Here is a 5,782-nt window from a genome sequence, read left to right as displayed (position 1 = left end):
TTTGGTGTCCCAAGCCAACTCTTAATCAATGCGCCACTCGGCCGGCCCTGATGTAAACATTTAAGTTTTTATTTTCCAATAAAATAAATTATTCTGGGGGAAAAAAACCAAGTTGCAGTATAATTTGTATACTATAATCTTATTCTAAAGCTAATACAGGAGACATTCCCCTGCAGACACTTAAATGTGCAGAGAAAACAACTAGGATACTAGAAAAACTGTTCCCAGAGGTTATCTCAGAGAGGTAGAGGGGAGGGGAGCTTTCACTTTTTCATTTTACACCTTCTTTTCTGCTGGGTTTTTGCCATGAGCTCATATCACTTTCACAAGAGTTTTTGTTCTTTGCTATTGCAGGACAGGGGGGATGGGTAAAGAGGTGTGGGTGGGGCTGGAGCAGTGAAGACCCAATGAGAAGTACTGCAGAGCGAGGGAGACTGACAGGACCTGGAAAGATGGACAAAGGGTCTGAGGAGGCTCTGTGGTTCCAGATAGGGAAAAGTGAGGATTACTGGCGCCAAGTGGAGATGGAATGTGGGGAGCACAGTTCAGTGTAGGGGGAGGCTCATTCAAGGGGATTGACCTCCATAGTGCCAGTGGCCCTGGGGAGGGGACAAGAGGCCCAAGACCAGTGACACTGACTTTTGGAAACAAGGGCAAAGAAAGGGAGAAGGTGGATCTTTAGGACCCTACGGATTCCTTGGCTGTTTCACCATCCTTTGGGTACAGACCGTTCTGGCTGCAGCACGGAAACAAACAGCTAGGAGGGGCCAAAGCCAAAGCCAGAGCTGGAGGAGGAGGTCTGCCTTCCACAGACTGAGGTGGTGCACCCGCACCCGCCTGGGTCTCAGCCCTCCTCCTGCTCACTCTTCTGGGCTGATATCCAGGACTGGGGTGAAAGGCCAGGGTTTCTGGCCCCTTCCGGAGGTGAAGCCCCTTTTCAGGACCAGGAGCAAAGGAAGCCAGAACAATGCTATTCATGGAAAGATTGGGGAGAGGGAAAGAAGTTTCTTGGCGCAGATAAGGCTGGAGAAGGTCAAAGATGAGGAATGTTCTGTGATTTCTAAGACAGCCACTCATTTATTTCAGAAACACTTGCTCTAAGCCTGAGTCCGGTGGTAAGACTGCCCCCATGCAAGCTGGATAAGGACCCTTTTCCCAGGGACTGTACTTGGAGTCTCATCTCCAGGTCTCTCCACAGAAGTCCCTATGAAAAGGAGGGAAACATCGCCATGTGCCATGGGGCACTTCCACAGGTGTCTATTTAGTCTGCACTACAACCTTTTAAAGGAGGTGTTCTTCTACAAAGCAGGAAACTGAGGCTGGGGAGGATGGTGCAATGCCCACGACCACATGGTTAGGAAGTGTTAAAACTGGGACTCGAACCTGGGTGTGCCTGTGTCCCACTTATAATTTTGTTGCTTGGAGCTCAGAACACATTTTCCCATCAAAATAATGCTGTAAGTGACGGTTTGGTTGCTATAATGGCCTAGCTCACCCAGGGTATAGCTGGAATTAATTCTGTGTTTCACTGTGGTTGTGGATGAATCAGGCTTCTGCGGGCTAGCCTGGAAACCCACAGGAGAGGGGAAATGCATTTGAGGGTGTACCCAGCTGGGAACTCCTGTCCTTCCTATTGAGCTTGATTTGGGCCAAGCAGAGAATATGGTGGCACGGGGAGCACTTGTCCATTTCCAAAGCTCTTCCAGCGAGCCCTGCTGTTCACAGGAGTGGGGCAGAGCGTTGGCAGGTTTGTGGTTCATAAGGCAGGGAGTGTTGCATGAGAATGTGTGCTCATTTCCACACTCTCCACATCTTAGTCCTTTCTCTTTCTTCCTTACACTGCCCCTCAACTCTGTGCAGTCATCTTACATCTTCTTCCTCTCGATGGAATCTCTCAATGTAAGAATTAACATTCATTTTCACCACTATATCTGGTGTCTGTGTATGAAGTGGCTGGGTGATAATGACTGTACAGGGATACTAGTGATGGAGACCAAAGCAGCTGCTGAGAGAAGCGTTAGATTGACTTCAGGGAGAGCATTCACTCGTTCATTCGCTTGCTCACTCATTTACTCAACAAACATTTGTTGTGGGTGTGTTCCTTCCTTTCACTGCACTTCCAATGCCCAGAGGAGCCTGGGTAGGACTGACTGTGGATCTCAGATCTTAGCATTGGAAGGAATCTTTTTACAGATGGAAACTGTAGTCATTCGTTAATTCAGGAAGGTCTGAGTGTCAGGCTAAACACTGAGAATACATAAAACACAAAGCTTGAGGTCCAGAGAGAGGTAAGTGATTTGCCCCGTATCTCAGTCCAGGGTCCCAGTGTCTGGACCAGTACCTGCTCTTTCTGCCTCAGTACCATGGCCTTTCTGCCTCAAGATGGGTCAGTCATCTGTTAGGATTCCTCCTGCTTCCCCAGAAATAGAGTCTCAGGCCTAGGGGAAGGCCACAGAGAATTGGATTCCTTTCTCACTGACAATAACAATGCCTGGGCTGTCCCCTGGAGTGAGAACTGGATTTCCTGTTGGTGGAGTTCAGGAAGACTTAGAAGACTTGCTCAGTTCTTTCAATGAGCCACCTGCTTGCTAAATTCCAGGTCCGCCTGAACCTCCCTTCCCCAACCTCCTTAGTTTGGCTAACTCCCAATGGGTCTCAGCTTAAGGTCTCTTCCTCAGGGACTTGCTGGGCCCTCAGCCTCCATTAGGTCTCCCTGCTCTGTGCTCACCCGCAGAACCCTGGACTTCCCTTAGGATGGCCGTGGACCTTGGGATCGTTCCTGCTTATTGAATGCCTTTCTTTCCACTGGACTGTGATCTCTAGGAGGGGCAGTCACCATGGCTGCCTTTTCTTTGTATATTCGTTTTTAGCAATTATGTGCCCATTATCTCAGGCAGTGCTTAGTACACAGAAGGTGCTCAAAGTGCAGTTGTTGAATGACCTGTGATCCATAGCTAGAGGCAAGGCCTTCCAGTGAGTGACTTTCATCCAGGTCATCCAACAACTGTTTATCAAGGATCAGCACACACATAGGATATAAAGATGACTTGGAAAGGGGGACTTACAATCTAGCAGAGGAATTTATCATCTAGAACCCACTTAAAAAACTGCAAAAATCTCTTCTAACCAGAGAGCGTCCATTTCCTCCTAAGTCGCCTCTCCCTCTCTGCTGGCCCATTGATCCTTGGCTACTTGGGCTGGGGCTGAGAGTATGCTTCTGAGTTCCAGGACTCTCCATGGACACAGAACCATCTGGGGGCTGGTGTGGTGCTGTACAAAGTCTCCTGGCAGCAGCGGTTCCAGGGAGCTCATGCACAGGGCAGACGTGATCACTAGGGCTCACCAGCCTCTGGGCAGGGCAGGTCTCAGGCTATGGCTTCTCTGGACAGCTCTGTGGCACATGCCTGAGCTTTTAGCTGTTTTGGAGAATTCATTAAGAAAGCACCTTATTCTCAAATTCATCTGGGGAGAAACTTGGAAGGCAAAGGCTCACATTCATTTCAAGGGTTTGAAGTGATGTCTCAGAATCAGTTATCTCCAAAGTGTAAGGAGACGTGGGTCCAAAAACCTAGCCTACTGACCTTGGTTGTTCCTCCCAATTCCCCAGAACCTCCGTTTTGTCATCTGAAGAATGTTTTGTCATGAGGGACAGGAGATGCTACTATGTGACAATGTCAAGCACATCGAGGATGCTTTGGAAATATAGGATGAATCGGAAGGTAAGTGCTCACAAACTGATCACTTGGGGGCTTCACCCAGGAGGGAGGACATGATGGAAATGGCCTCCCCGGGGCCCTACAGTGGGCTTCACGCAGGTGCACGCTAGCTAAGACTGAGATTGAGTGAGAGGCAGCACTAGGACCCAGGGGAGGCGTCCGGAGCCGGCTCAGCCGGGTAATTTCTCAGCCAGAACACAATGTTCTCAGTGTACCCACAGGAAACCCTGAAGAGAACTGCACATGGCCTTCTGCTGGGTGTGTTCTGGTCCCAGGCTTTTATTCTTTTTCTTAACCTCAGTCCCCACTTTCACATCCTGTAACCTGCAGAGCTGCCTGCCCCACCCCCGCCGGGTGGGTCCCATGCCCCGGGGAGAGCAATCAATGCAGGAAGCCCAAGGCCTTGCTGGCCTTCACCATTTTCAAATAAGACCGTTTGCCTCTAACCTTGGCTTCCTGAATCGACTCTTTGTGATGGAAACTTTTCACAGTGTGGAGGCAGACTCAAGGGACAAAGCTGAGCCGCTAGCTGAGGCCAGGGTCTTGGCTCAGATGCAGGGAAACAGCTGATGCCTCTGAACCACCTCCTCCCTTCCTCCCTCAAGGCCAGACCCCACCTGGGACAGGGCAGGGCCTCCACTGCTGCTGCATAAATCAGAAGGAACTGGGAGCTGCCTGGGGAACCAGGGCCAAGTTTGGTGCAGAATATCCTATGATGTGGTTCCGAGTTTTTATTTCCACGAATGCTAGAATATGTTGTCCCATTGGGCTATTTTTATTGAATGAAAAAATTAAAAAAAAAAAGAAAAAAAAGAGCAAACCTCTGCAAAACCAACAACCCTCTATTACAGGGAAGAACAAGGTGAACTTTTCACTTCCTTCCCCACAGCCTATCAACTCATCTGTGGTTTGGTGTCACCCCCACTTCTGTGCTATATTCAATCTCAATTTTTGCCTCCTTGTTTTTGAAGCTGCAAGAGCCAGGCTCTTAAACCCGTGTTGTTCCTACAAGTTGCATGAGACTTTCGAAAGAGCCTTCTCAGTGAGTTCTCAAAACAGATTGCAAAATGGAGACCTACCAGGCTTTGGCCAGGTATGGAGGCCAGATGCCAGCCTCTAGGCAAAGGCGGGCCCAAAGGGAGTGAACAATGAGAGAGAGCATGTGAGAAGCCAACACCACTCAGCCGTATTCTGTCTAACTGAGCTGTTTGAGGGCTGCAAGTTAAGGAGCAAAGCTCTGGGTGACACACTGTGTATCTGCCTCTTTAACGAGGGGCCTGGCCATGGAAAATACACCCCAGTGCTTATGCTAAGCTCCATTAATTAGGCTCCTTCCACTCTGGCATTTCAGAGACTTTTTCCAAGTATTGGTTTGTAAGCGAGTTTTAGGCTGTCCTCCTCACCCCAGGCCTGTAGAGATTCTCAGGGTGCCTCTCAGACTTGTCCAGGCTCAGGGATTCCCTTCATGGAGGAGAAGCTTCCCAAAGTAGGCAATGCTGCTACTCCTGGGGACGTTAGCTCAAGGCTTGAGGGCCCCAAAAGACCTGGGTTCCAGTGTGTTTTCAATTTGCTGTGTGACCTCGCTTTCCCATCGAGGCTTCAATCTTCTCATTAATAAAAGGTTTGGTTAGACATTGCTATTATATCATGTCCCTTCTCAAAATGCGTATGTTGGTGTCCTAATTCCAGTATCTTAGAATGTGACCTTATTTGGAAATAGATCTTGACAGAGGTAATCACATTAATATGAGGTTAGCAGGGTGAGCCCTAATCCAATAAGATGGTGTCCTTATAAAAAGGGGAAATTTGGACACAGAAATGGAGAGAGAAGAGACGAATAAAGAGACACAGGGAGAAGATGGTCATCTATAAGCCAAGGAGACAGGCTGGGAACAGATCCTTCCCTCACAGCCTCCAGAAGGAACCAACCCTGCCGACATCTTGATTTTAGAGGATTTTTTTTTTTTTTACTTTTAGCTGAGCCATCCTGCCACCTGTTGGCAGCTCAGCAGCTGCTCAGCTCGGGCCAGGACTCGAACTGCTGTTGCTCAGAGCTCAAACTCTTG

The 5,782-nt window shown here is 48.9% G+C and overlaps 1 long non-coding RNA gene across 1 annotated transcript in view; it reads left to right on the top strand.

The window, feature by feature from the left end:
• The first annotated feature begins 830 nt into the window (after positions 1 to 830).
• LOC109371936 (uncharacterized) overlaps positions 831 to 5,782 on the top strand; it is a 7,407-nt gene continuing 2,455 nt past the window's right edge. Inside the window, exons 1-2 of the long non-coding RNA XR_002121966.1 lie at positions 831 to 1,115; positions 3,608 to 3,719. This is a non-coding gene — a long non-coding RNA (uncharacterized LOC109371936). The remainder of the gene's footprint in view (positions 1,116 to 3,607; positions 3,720 to 5,782) is intronic.

This window comes from Hipposideros armiger, unplaced genomic scaffold (assembly GCF_001890085.2).
Source record: "Hipposideros armiger isolate ML-2016 unplaced genomic scaffold, ASM189008v1 scaffold_15, whole genome shotgun sequence".
In the NCBI taxonomy this organism is placed as follows: Eukaryota; Metazoa; Chordata; class Mammalia; order Chiroptera; family Hipposideridae; genus Hipposideros; species Hipposideros armiger.
This window is presented reverse-complemented; position numbering and strand designations above follow the sequence as displayed.